Below are 13998 nucleotides of genomic sequence, written 5' to 3' on the forward strand. Positions count from 1 at the left end.
TAGGTATTTCTCCTAATGCTATCCCTTCCCCAGCCCCTGACCCCCTGACAGGTCCCAGTGTGTGATGTTTCCCGCCCTGTGTCCAGGTGATCTCATTGTTCAGTTGCCACCTATGAGTGAGAACATGCAGTGTTTGGTTTTCTGTCTTTGTGATAGTTTGCTCAGAATGATGGTTTCCAGCTTCATCCATGTCCCTGCAAAGGACATGAACTCATCCTTTTTTATGGCAGCATAGTATTCCGTGGGGTATATGTGCCACATTTTCTTAATCCAGTCTATCATTGATGGACATTTGGATTAGTTCCAAGTCTTTGCTATTGTGAATGTTGCCGTAATAAACATAAGTGTACATGTGTCTTTATAGTAGCATCATTTGTAATCCTTTGGGTATATACCCAGTAATGGGATTGCTGGGTCAAATGGTATTTTTAGTTCTAGATCCTTGAGGAATGCCCACACTGTCTTCTACAATGGTTGAACCAATTTACACTCCCACCAACAGTGTAAAAGCGTTCCCATTTCTCCACTTTCTCTCCAGCATCTATTGATTCCTAACATTTTAATGATTGCCATTCTAACTGGTGTGAGGTGGTATCTCATTGTGGTTTTGATTTGCGTTACTCTGATGACCAGTGATGATGAACATTTTTTCATGTGCCTGTTGGCTGCATAAATGTCTTCTTTTGAGAAGTGACTGTTCATGTCTTTGCCCACTTTTTGCTGGAGTTGTTTGTTTTTTTTCTTGTAAATTTGTTTGAGTTCTTTGTAGATTCTGGATATTAGCCCTTTGTTAGATGGGTAGATTGCAAAAATTGTCTCCCATTCTGTAGGTTGCCTGTTCACTCTGATGGTAGTTTCTTTTGCTGTGCAGAAGCTCTTTAGTCTAATTAGATCCCATGTGGCTATTTTGGCTTTTGTTGTCATTGCTTTTGGTGTTTCAGTCATGAAGTCCTTGCCCATGCCTATGTCCTGAATGGTATTGCCTAGGTTTTCTTCTAGGGTTTTTATGGTTTTGGGTCTAACATGTAAGTCTTTATCCATCTTGAATTAATTTTTATATAAGGTGTAAGGAAGATATCCAGTTTCAGCTTTCTATATATGGCTAACCAGTTTGCCTAGCAAAATTTATTAAATAGGGAATCCTTTCCCCATTTCTTGTTTTTGTCAGGTTTGTCAAAGATCAGATGGTTGTAGATGTGTGGTACTATTTCTGAGGCCTCTGTTCTGTTCCATTGGTCTATATCTCTGTTTTGGTACAAGTACCATGCTGTTTTGGTTACTGCAGCTTGTAGTATAATTTGAAGTCAGGTAGTGTGATGCTTCTAGCTTTGTTCTTTTTGCTTAGGATTATCTTGGCAATGCAGGGTCTTTTTTGGTTCCATATGAACTTTAAAGTCATTTTTTCCAATTCTGTGAAGAAAGTCATTGGCAGCTTGATGGGGATGGCATTGAATCTATAAATTCCTTTAGGCAGTATGGCTATTTTCACAATATTGATTATTCCTATCCATGAGCATGGAATATTGTTCCATTTGTTTGTGTCCTCTTTTATTTCGTTGAGCAGTGGTTTGTAGTTCTTCTTGAAGAGGTCCTTCACATCCCTTGTAAGCTGGATTCCTAGGAACTTTATTCTCTTTGTAGCAATTATGAATGGGAGTTCACTCATGATTTGGCTCTCTCTTTGTTATTGTTGTATAGGAATGCTTGTGATTTTTGCACATTAATACTGTAACCTGAGACTTTGTTGAAGTTGTTTATCAGCTTAAGGAGATTTTGGACTGAGACAATGAGGTTTTCTAAATACACAATCATGTCATCTGCAAACAGGGGCAATTTCTCATTTTCTAATTGAATGCCCTTTCTTTCTTTCTCTTGCCTGATTGCCCTGGCCAGAACTTCCAACACTATGTTGAATAGGGGCGGTGAGAGAGGGATTCCTTGTCTCGTTCCGGTTTTCAAAGGGAATGCTTCCAGTTTTTGCCCATTCAGTATGATATTGGCTGTGGGTTTGTCATAAATAGCTCTTATTATGTTGAGATATGTTCCATCAATACCTAGTTTATTGAGAGTTTTTAGCACGAAGTGCTGTTGAATTTTGTCGAAGGCCTTTTCTGCATCTATTGAGATAATCATGTGGTTTTTGTCATTGGTTCTGTTTATGTGATGGATTACGTTTATTGATTTGTGTATGTTGAACCAGCCTTGCATCCCAGGGATGAAGCCTGCTTGATCGTGGTGGAAAAGCTTTTTGATGTGCTGCTGGATTCAGTTTACCATTATTTTATTGAGGATTTTCGCATTGCTGTTCATCAGGAACATTGGCGAAAATTCTCTTTTTTTTATTGTGTCTCTGCCAGGCTTTGGTATCAGGATGATGTTGGCCTCCCAAAATGAGTTAGGGAGGATTCCCTCTTTTTCTATTGATTGGAATAGTTTCAGAAGGAATGGTACCAGCTCCTTTTGCACCTCTGGTAGAATTTGGCTGTGAATCCGTCTGGTCCTGGACTTTCTTTGGTTGGTAGGCTATTAATTATTGGCTCAATTTCAGAGCCTGCTATTGGTCTATTCAGAGATTCAATTTCTTCCTGGTTTAGTCTTGGAAGAGTGTATGTGTCCAGGGATTTATCAATTTCTTCTAAATTTTCCAGTTTATTTGCATAGAAGTATTTATAATACTCTCTGACGGTAGTTTGTATTTCTATGGGATTGGTGGTGATATCCCCTTTATCATTTTTTATTGCATCTATTTGATTGTTCTCTCTTTGCTTCTTTATTAGTCTTGCTAGTGGTCTATCAGTTTTATTGATCTTTTCAAAAAACCAGCTCCTGGATTCATTGATTTTTTTGAAGGTTTTTTTTGTCTCTATCTCCTTCAGTTCTGCTCTGATCTTAATTATTTCTTGCCTTCTGCTAGCTTTTGAATTTGTTTGCTCTTGTTTCTCTAGTTCTTTTAATTGTGATGTTAGGGTGTTCATTTTAGATCTTTCCTGCTTTCTCTTGTGGGCATTTAGCGCTATAAATTTCCCACTACACACTGCATTAAATGTGTCCCAGAGATTCTGGTACGTTGTGTCTTTGTTCTCATTGGTTTCAAAGTACATCTTTATTTCTGCCTTCATTTCGTTATTTCGTTATTTGCCCAGTAGTCATTCAGGAGCAAGTTGTTCAGTTTCCATGTAGTTCTGTGGTTTTGAGTCAGATTCTTAATCCTGATTTCCAATTTGATTGCACTGTGGTCTTAGAGACAGTTTGTTGTGATTTCTGTTCTTTCACATTTGCTGAGGAGTGCTTTACTTCTAATTATGTGGTCAATTTTAGAATAAGTGCGATGTGGTGCTGAGAAGAATGTATATTCTGTTGATTTGGGGTGGAGAGTTCTTTAGATGTCTATTAGGTCTGCTTGTTGCAGAGCTGAGTTCAGGTGCTGGATATCCTTGTTAACCTTCTGTCTCGTTGATGTGTCTAATCTTGACAGTGAGGTGTTATAAGCTTCCCATTATTATTGTGTGGGATTCTCAGTCTCTTTGTAGGGCTCTAAGGACTTGCTTTATGAATCTGGGTGGTCCTGCATTGGGTAGATATATATTTAGGATAGTTAGCTCTTCTTGTTGAATTGACCCCTTTATGATTACGTAATGGCCTTCTTTGTCTCTTTTGATGTTTGTTGGTTTAAAGTCTGTTTTATCAGAGACTAGGATTGCAACCCCTCCTTATTTTTGCTTTCCATTTGCTTGGTAGGACTTCCTCCATCCCTTTATTTTGAGCCTATGTGCATCTTTGCATGTGAGATGGGTCTCCTGAATACAGCATATTGATGGGTCTTGACTCTATCCAATTTGCCAGTCTGTGTCTTTTTATTGGGACATTTAGCTCATTTACATTTAAGGTTAATATTGTTATGTGTGAATTTGATCCTGTCATTATGATGTTCGCTGGTTATTTTGCCTGTTAATTGATGCAGTTTCTTCCTAACATTGATGGTCTTTACAATTTGGCATGTTTTTCCAGTGGCTGGTACTGGTTGTTTCTTTCCATGTTTAGTGCTTCCTTCAGTAGCTCTTGTAAGGCAGGCCTAGTGGTGACAAAAATCTCTCAACATTTGCTTGTCTGTAAAGGATGTTATTTCTCTTTCACTTATGAAGCTTAGTTTGGCTGGATATGAAATTCTGGGTGGAAAATTCTTTTCTTTAAGAATGTTGAATATTGGCCCCCACTCTCTTCTGGCTTGTAGAGTTTCTGCCGAGAGATCCGCTGTTAGTTTGATGGGCTTCCCTTTGTAAGTAACTTGAGCTTTCTCTCTGGCTGCCCTTACCACTTTTTCCTTCATTTTAACCTTGGTGAATCTGACAATTATGTGTCTTGGGGTTGCTCTTCTCAAGGAGTATCTTTGTGGTGTTCTCTGTATTTCCTGAATTTGAATGTTGGCATGCTTTGCTAGGTTGGGGAAGTTCTCCTGGGTAATATACTGAAGAGTGTTTTCCAACTTGGTTCCATTCTCCCCATCACTTTCAGGTACACCAATCAAATGTAGATTTGGTCTTTTCACATAGTACCATATTTCTTGGAGTCTTCGTTCATTTCTTTTTACTCTTTTTTCTCTAAACTTCTCTTCTTGCTTTATTTTATTAATTTGATCTTCAATCACTGATACCCTTTCTTCCATTTGATCGAATCGGCTATTGAAGCTTGTGTATGCATCATAAAGTTCTCATGTCATGGTTTTCAGCTCCATAGGGTCATTTAAGGTCATCTCTACACTGTTTATTCTAGTTAACCATTCATCTAATCTTTTTTCAAGGTTTTTAGCTTCCTTGCGATAGGTTCAAACATCCTCCTGTAGCTAGGAGATGTTTGTTGTTACTGACCTTCTGAAGCCTACTTCTGTCAAGTCATCAACATCATTCTCCATCCAGCTTTGTTCCATTGTTGGCATGGAGCCGCAGTTCTTTGGAGGAGAAGAGGCTCTCTGGTTTTTAGAATTTTCAGCTTTTCTGCTCTGGTTTCTCCCCATCTTTGTGGTTTTATCTACCTTTTGTCTTTGATGTTGGTGACCTACAGATGAGGTTTTGGCGTAGATGACCTTTTTTTTTTGATGTTGATGATAATCCTTTCTGTTTGTTAGTTTTCCTTCTAACAGTCAGGTCCCTCAGCTTCAGGTCTGTTGGAGTTTGCTGGAGGTCCACTTCAGATCCTGTTTGCCTGGGTATCACCAGCAGAGGCTGCAGAACAGCAAATATTTCAGAACAGCAAATATTGCTGCCTGATCTTTCCTCTGGAAGCTTCATCCCAGAGGGGCAGCCGCCTATGTGAGGTGTCCATTGGCCCCTACTTGGAGGTGTCTCCTAGTTAGGTGACACAGGGGTTAGGGACCCACTTGAGGAGGCAGTCTGTCTGTTCTCAGAGCTCAAACGCTGTGCTGCGAGAACCACTGGTCTCTTCAGAGCTGTCAGCCAGGGACGTTTAAGTCTGTAGAAGTTGTCTGCTGCCCTTTGTTCAGCTATGCCCTGCCCACAGAGGTAGAGTCTAGAGGCAGTAGGCCTTGTTGAGCTGCGGTGGGCACTGCCCAGTTAGAGCTTCTCAGCCACTTTGTTTACCTACTCAAGCCTCAGCAATGGCAGACACACCTCCCCCAGCCAGGCTGCCACCTCACAGTTCGATCTTAAACTGCTGTGCTAGCAGTGAGCAAGGCTCCATGGGTGTGGGACCCACTGAGCCAGGCACGGGAGAGAATCACCTTGTTTGCTGGTTGCTAAGACCTTGGGAAAAGTGCAGTATTTGGGCAAGAGTGTCCCGTTTTTCCAGGTATAGTCTGTCATGGCTTCCCTTTGCTAGGAAAGGGAAATCCCCTGACACCTTGCACTTCCTGGATGAGGCAATGCCCCGCCCCGCTTCAGCTTGACCTCCATGGGCAGCACCCACTGTCCAACCAGTCCCAGTAAGATTAACCAGGTACCTCAGTTGGAAATGCAGAAATCACCTGTTTTCTGCATCAATCATGCTGGGAGCTGCAGACCAGAGCTGTTCCCATTCAGTCATCTTGGAACACCCCCGGTCTCTGCTGACTATTTATGACAATGTATTTTCTTATGTACTTTATAATTTTTGTCAGCTCATTTTTGATGGGATTATTTACTTTTGTGGTTTTATATATAGAGTTGTCCCTATTAATAATTACATAGTTACTTCTGAGGTAGACTTATATATCCACTCATTCTCGATGTGTTTTATGTTAGTTTTTTAGCTCAAGGCCTCCATGCAAGTAATGAAAGAATTTGTGTCTCACACACTTATGAGATGTAAGCTGGGAGATATTATTTCCTGAGTTAGATTTTTTGCATTCAAGGCTCAGGGTAGATAGCTCATTTTTGTGTTATTTCCTTAAACATGAGTCTTTTTCAAAGATATTTACCTATTTGACTTCTGATTTTATTCAGAGACCCTAATATCAATTTCTTATTTGTATATTAATACCTCCGACACTGTCTTAGTCTGCTTTGTGTTGTTATAACAGAATACCACAGACTAGGTAATTTACAATTAACAGAAATTTATCTGGCTCACTGTTCTGGAGGCTGAGAAGTCCAAGAGCATGGTGCCAGCATCTGGCAAGGGCTTTTGGGCTGCATGATCTCATGGCAGAGGTGTAAGGACAAGAAAGGGTGAGAGCAAGAGAGAAAGAAGGCCTAGCTCACTTTTATAACAGCCCTCCCTGTGATAATCTACTCTTGCAATAATGACATTAATCCTTTCATGTGGGCAGAGCCCTAATGACCTAATCACCTCTTACTGGGCCATATCTCCCAACACTGTTGCACTGGGGTTTAAGTTTCTAACACATAAACTTTGGGGAATGCAGTCAAATATAGTAGACACTAACAATTCCATTATACTAATCTGACTTCGATACCCTGTTACAACTGTGTATCTGCTTTTTATTTCTGGTAACAACTGTGTATCTGCTTTTTATTTCTGGTACCTGCAGAATAATTATGTTTCTTGATTTTGACCTTTACTATTTATTTACTTTTTAAAATGAAACCTAGATTTTTGACCTTTGGCCAAAGGATACACAATTTCAGTTGGATAGGAGAAATAAGTTCAAGAGACCTGTTATACATCATCGGGTGACTATGGTTAATAACAATATGATTTATGCTTAACAATAGCTAAGACAGTAGATTTTAAGTGTTCCCACCCCAAAAAGGTAAGTGTGTAAGGTAATATGTATGGTAATTAACTTGATTTATCCATTTCATGATATATACATATATAAAAACTAAAACATAAATATTTGAAACTGCTTTCTTTTTTCAAATCTAGAATTTCTGTTTTTGTAGTAGTAGAGATGTTGGTTTTCTATGTCAGCTCAGCCTACCATCTTGACAAATGTTCTTATTTAATCTTAATCAACCTCAGTTTTCTTATCTGTAATACTGAGATAAAGACGGCATCTACATTGTACGGTTGTCATGAAGATTAAATGAGATAACAAATTTAAAACACTTATTTACTTAACACATAATAATTGCTCAGTGCATTATATTATCATGTAAATCAGCTGCTATTATCATGTAAATAATGTACATCAGCCAAATTTCAGATACTCAATAATTTATCACTATAATCTATAATTTTGGTTATTAGTACGGGTCCGCATCACAGATCCATTCATGATTAGGAACTATATCAAGAATTTGGAAGACCTCCAAAGCTATCCAAGTATCTCTATAATCTACAAGTCACAGTTGTTCTGGGAGTCACTGAAATAAATACTTTGAGGATAGTGGTTTTGCCTTCAACTGGACATTTGGCAATGTTTGGGAGGCATTTTTGATAATCATGATTTGTGGGGCAGTAAGCTAATGGCATCTAGTGGGTAGAAGTAAGTGGTGCTGTTAAACATCCTATGATGCACAGTACCGCCTACTACAACGAAGAATTACCTAGCCCAAAATTTCAGTGGTGCTGAGGTTGAGAAACCCTGAATTAGGTTATCAAACCTCTTCATGTTTCAAATTCAGTTTATTTTTAAACTATGTATTTCAAAAAGATTGTGAATTGTATTGTTCACTGAATTAATAGTAGAATGTTAATTGTAAGATGGTGAAAAAGGACATCAATCTGGTTCAGTGGAGATTTTCACATAACCAAAGATTTATTTGGCATTCAAAGGAGTAGAGCAGTTACCAAATTTACATTTCTATGCATCAAAGAACAAAAACGAAAATATTAATGGAAACAACACAATAATAATATCAAAAATGCAAAAACTCACATACAGACACTTACACATACAAATAAACACATAGCCATACACATGAAAGTCAATGGAGTTAGAGTGAGACTTTCAGAGACAATGTAAAATTAGCTAGGGACATTTAAATCCTGGCGTAGATAGCATCTAACATTTATACTGTTACAATTTCTGGATTTGTTATGAATATAAAATTGAGTTCCTCCAGGAATCTCTCTCTCTCTTTCCTGACTCTCTGAAGTCTCTTTTTAAAAGTCTTTTCACTATATTTTAATTTTCTATTTTTGTATCTCTCTTGTTTTCTAGACATATTTAAGGGCAAATATCCTGTCTTACTCATTTTTTTATTGACAGCATTAATCATTGAGCTTGATACATAGAAGACACTCAATAAATGTTTGAGTTAAAGAATGAATAAGTGAATGATTAACACCTGCCTGGGTTTACCCATATTTATAGCGATATTTAAGGATACACACCAACTAAGGTAGGCATCAGAGAATGCATTGAGTAGCTACAAAATGGAATTGAAAATGCAAGGATAAATGGAAGCCCACCCTCAGATGACATGATAGGGTTGTGCATGATTGGAAAACAATGTCAACAAACTAAAAATCTTGATGTAAAGCAATCTAAAATGAAATTTAAACAAAGACTGAAGTAATTCCTGTTGTCTCAGAATCAGATGAACACCACTAGGCTCTGCAAATAGCAATGGCAGTCCCAAAGCCAAGAACACACTTTGCTTATGTGTATGCTGGTGGTGTCTTGGGTTTATAATTGTGTGAGCCATCCAGCCTGGCTTCTCCCAGTCAGATTAACACAGCATCCAGCATATTGTACTTTCTATAAAATAGATATACATATTTAAATATCAGCATCAAACCTCTAATGAACAAATCATCTATTGCCACTATTTGTATGCTCAATTTAGGAAAAGCTGTAATATCAACCTAGATATAGAGAAATACACATCTTAGTGGAAACATTTTTCGTCTGTTTAAATAATTTTTAACCTTTTCCAATGTTTTTTACAGTTCTGATATTTTGTGCCTTCTTTAATGACAATGACATAATATATTCTCGCTTAAGATGCTGTCATAGGTTCATCTGGAGATGTTTTCTTTGTCTTATAGATGAGGAAACTGAGCCTTAAAAAGATGAAGCAATTGATCCCAGACATAACAACTAGAAAGTGACGAAACAGAGATTGAAGCCCAGGTCTTTCTGGCTCTGTATCTTGGCATTGTCTCCTGTGCCTAGTGTTTACCAAATTTCCAGTCTTTTGACCAATTTCTCCATATTGGGACTTTGCATTTTCCACTTTTAGTTATTCGCTGCAAAACATACTTGAATATAAAAGTTTCCATTTTAAATTAGAATAATTCAGAAATTACACTATACAACACTGTACTATCCTCTATATAGTATAGAAGAAAGTGCTGTCTTTCCTAAGATAATTTTGTTCCTTTCATGAATACTTGGACAAATGTACAGATAGTTCATTTGATAATCAACCAAAAGTATCTCTTTCAAATTCTTTTATTTTAAATTTGCAAGTAAAATATAGATATATTATTGTAAAAGATTCAAATGACATAGAAAAAGCAAAATCCTCTCCCATTTTTAGTCCCATCTCCAGAAGCAGCCACCTGAGCCAGTTATTAATCTAGATTCCTCAGCAACTAATCCACCTCCCCTTACTCTGCTTTTGATGTGCAGATGGGCTGTGACTCCGCCAACAATATCCCGAGATTGCTTTACCAGATGGCTTCCTGGAAGGTTTTTTCCAGCAGGAAGTGGGAGGAGGGGAGAAGGGACTTCCCAGCTTTTTCCCATTCCTTTCAGTGTTAGTCTCACCAGTGGAATTTGCCCCAGTCTCTATGTCCTTTTCGCAACCCCAGAACCTTCCTTAGGGAATCCTCAGAAGTGCAGCTGAAACAGGTGGGGCTCCCTCCACAAATGTCTGAGCACACTCCTCTGGGGCCTCCTTTATATGTCTAGATTCCTGTAACCCTGCGTTTTCCTTTTTGTTTTCCCAGACCTAGGATGGTAGCTCTTTCCTGAAGTTACTTTCTCTGGTTTCCCTCAGTGTTTCTGATGTATTCTCCCAGTCCTCTAATTCTTGTGTTAAATCTCCTCTGTTTGCAATGTAATAAATTATTTTTTCTACAAGTCCTGACTGAACTCTGACAGATATACCTCCACAATCATATTGACTTACACCTGTACACATAGTTTTCTTTCTATTTTTATTTCCAATTTGATATTTTGTGATTTTTTCTAAATGGTTATTTCTATATACAAAGAAAGTGAAGTGTGGTAATATTAGAAAAAAAATAATAAGTACAAAGCTGTGAAAGAGAAGATAATATTGCTGCTGATAGATGCAGGCTTTCAGAAGAAGAAAAGCTGAATGGAGTTTCCAGGTCATAGTCTGACTTTATCTTCCTTGAGTTTCCAGGCACTCGTTTTGGGAAGGTAAGTGGACAGGGTTACAAATTAGTCCTGGGAGATGTAGGCTCACCACAATGGGTTATCTAGGGTTGTATTGATCCAGCTACTAGTTATTTAGAAGGAATACAGTCAGGGGTTGTGGGCTGTTCTGCGTTTTCTGATGTGAAGTTTACTTGAGCCAGCTTCTAGGTCTCAGAAGTGTGCCAAAGCAGAACTTCTCTGAGGGTTCCATGAATGTTCTCAGGTGATCCAGTCAGAAGGGAAGGAAGAAAAGGGCAGGAACTTCACCAGCACATGTTCCATCAAGTCATCTTAGTGCATGGCCCATCAAGTCATCCTAGTAATGACTGCACAATACTCAGTAACTTCTGCGTGCATGCCTCGGACCTGGTCTGGATACTCTCTAAGGCAGCTGTCTTCCTTGAGTCTTCCTTCACCACTATCCTGAAAATTCCCTTTGCTTCTCTCTTTGTTGAGGTTTCCTTTTCTATATTCCATAACTTCCTTTTTCTCAGATTATTCCCTCTGTTTAGTGGGGCATCTTTCAGTAGCTTCTCAAGAAATGATGCATGAGAAATAAATATATCTCAGATATTGATTATCCAGGAATAATTTTATTCTACTCTCATATTTAATTGACAGTTTGTTCAAGATAGAATATAGATTGGAAATAATTGTTCTTCATAATTTTGATGACATTTTCTACTATTTTTTAGTGTCCAGTATTGCCGTGAGAGATCTGAGCCATTCTGATTTCTATTCTTTTCGTATGAGTTGTTCTTCCTCTCAGAAAGCTTGTGGAATCTTCTCTTCTCTTCCAATGTTCTGAAATTTTATATGTGCCTCTATGTGAATCTATTTGTGTGGATTGTGGGCCCTTTGAGTTTTGGAGACTCATGTCTCGAGTTCTGAAAAATTTTCTTGAATTATTTATTCAATGATTTCCTTTTTTCCATTTTTATCCAATTTTCTTTCCTGGAACTCTTATTACAGTATACCTTTTTTTTCTAATTTTTAAATATTTTATGTTCTATTTTCCACTTTTTTTTTTTTTAACTCTACTTCTATGAGATTTTCTCTGCCTTCTGAGTCATTCTTTCTTTTCCGTCTCTGTCCTTGGCTATTTCTGAAGAGATCATTAAATACACCATTTCCTGTGCCCCAATGGCCTTCTCAGCTTGCTTCTTGCCTCTAGAAAGTTGAGGCCCTTGAGGTCCTTTTACATCTTGAACAGGCTCATGCACTTTTAGGTTAGAGTGTGGCTCTCTTGAATAGTCAGCATTCACAAACACTAGAATGAATTTTTATGTATTTTATTCCATTTTCTTATGCATGAAAAAACTACATGCACAATTATTTTGAAGACCTGCCTGTCTCTCTAGAGACAGTTTACAGGTTCTAGCATATCAGGCTTGTGTGGGATCATAGTCTTTTTTTTTTTTTTTTTTTTTTTTTTTTTGAGACGGAGTCTCGCTTTGTCGCCCAGGCTGGAGTGCAGTGGCCGGATCTCAGCTCACTGCAAGCTCCGCCTCCGGGGTTTACGCCATTCTCCTGCCTCAGCCTCCGGAGTAGCTGGGACTACAGGCGCCCACCACCTCGCCCGGCTAGTTTTTTGTATTTTTAGTAGAGACGGGGTTTCACCATATTAGCCAGGATGGTCTCGATCTCCTGACCTCGTGATCCGCCCGTCTCGGCCTCCCAAAGTGCTGGGATTACAGGCTTGAGCCACCGCGCCCGGCCGGGATCATAGTCTTAAAGTCCATTGTCTATGGACTTTGAGTGTTGTTTTAAAGTGTTTTAAAGCCACTGTGATTCCCAATTCTTTACATACAAGTTTTCTTCTTTCTTCTCTAGAAATTTGTGAAATCTCCTCTTTGTCTCCCATGTTCTACAAGTGTGCATTCTTGACTCTCTGCTAAGAATGAAGCTCCAAAACAACTTTTCTGTGGGATTTACTTGGATGTTCCATAGGCAGGTTAAACACCACTTGTCAAAAACATGTCTTCCTCCCGTCTTTGACCTGTACCCTGCTCCTTTGCCTGTATTCCAGCTATTCTTTATTTCTACTGCCATCTATCATTTATCTAGGGCTAACACTAGGTCTCACTCGTGGCTTCTCTGTACCCCTCATTGCTCATATACTCTTAGGACCATAATCTGATTATTTCTATGTTTGCCTACAAATTTGTTGAATTTTTGTCTCTTCTTGTTTAACTGCTATAAACTGTAAACCCCTCTCTCCTTGACTACTGTAACAACCTCCTCGTGGATGATTCTGCTACTTGACTTGCACTCTTAGCAAAGTTGCTGGTTATTCATCTAACTAGAACTCTGACCTTCACCTCTGCTTACAAGCCTTCAAACTTCTGACTGTTTACAAAGTGAAATAGAAGCTCCTCAACAAGACACTTGAGGACTTCCATGAACAGATTCCTACCTACCTACCTGTCTCAGTCTACTTAGGTGTGATGGTTAATATTAGGGGTCAACTTGATTGGATTGATGGATGCCTAGTTAGCTTGTATAGTATTGTTCTGGGTATGTCTGTGAGGGTGTTGCCAGAGAAGACTGACTTTGAGTCAGTGGCCTGGGAGAGGAAGGCCTACCCTAATTGTGGGTGGGCACCATCCAATTAGCTGCCAGCGTAGTTAGAATAAAGCAGGCAGAAGCAAGTGGGATAACTTTGTTTGCTGAGTCTTCTGGCTCTGTTTTTCTTCTTTCCATGCTGGATGCCTACTTCCATTCCTCCTACCTGTGGACACTGGACTCAAAAATCTTCAGTCTTTGAACTCTGGGCCTTGCACCAGGAGCTTCCGGGAGGCCCTCAGACCTTTGGCTGCAGACTGAAGTCTGCACTGTCGACTTCCCAGATCTTGAGGCTTTTGGACTTGGAGCCACTTCTGGCTTCTCTCTTCCCCAGCTGGCAGATGGCCTATCATGGGATTTTGCCTTGGAATCATGTGAGCCAGTTCTTTCTAATAGACTCCCTTTCATATATACAGATATCCTACTGGTTCTGTCCCTCTGGGGAGCCATAACTAATATATTAGGCTATAACCAAATACCATAGACTGGGCAGCTTAAACAATAGACATTTACCTCTCAGTATTTTAGAGGTTGGAAGTCTCTAACCTTGATCAGGGTGCCAACAAGGTCAAGTTCTGGTGAGGACTTGCTTCATGGTTTACAGATGGCTACCCTCTTGCTGTCTCCTCATACGTCAGAGAGAACTCCACCCTCATGACCTAATTATCTCCCAAAGGTCCTACCTCCTAATACCATTACAC

This window comes from Macaca nemestrina, chromosome 3 (genome assembly GCF_043159975.1).
Source record: "Macaca nemestrina isolate mMacNem1 chromosome 3, mMacNem.hap1, whole genome shotgun sequence".
Classification (NCBI taxonomy): domain Eukaryota; kingdom Metazoa; phylum Chordata; class Mammalia; order Primates; family Cercopithecidae; genus Macaca; species Macaca nemestrina.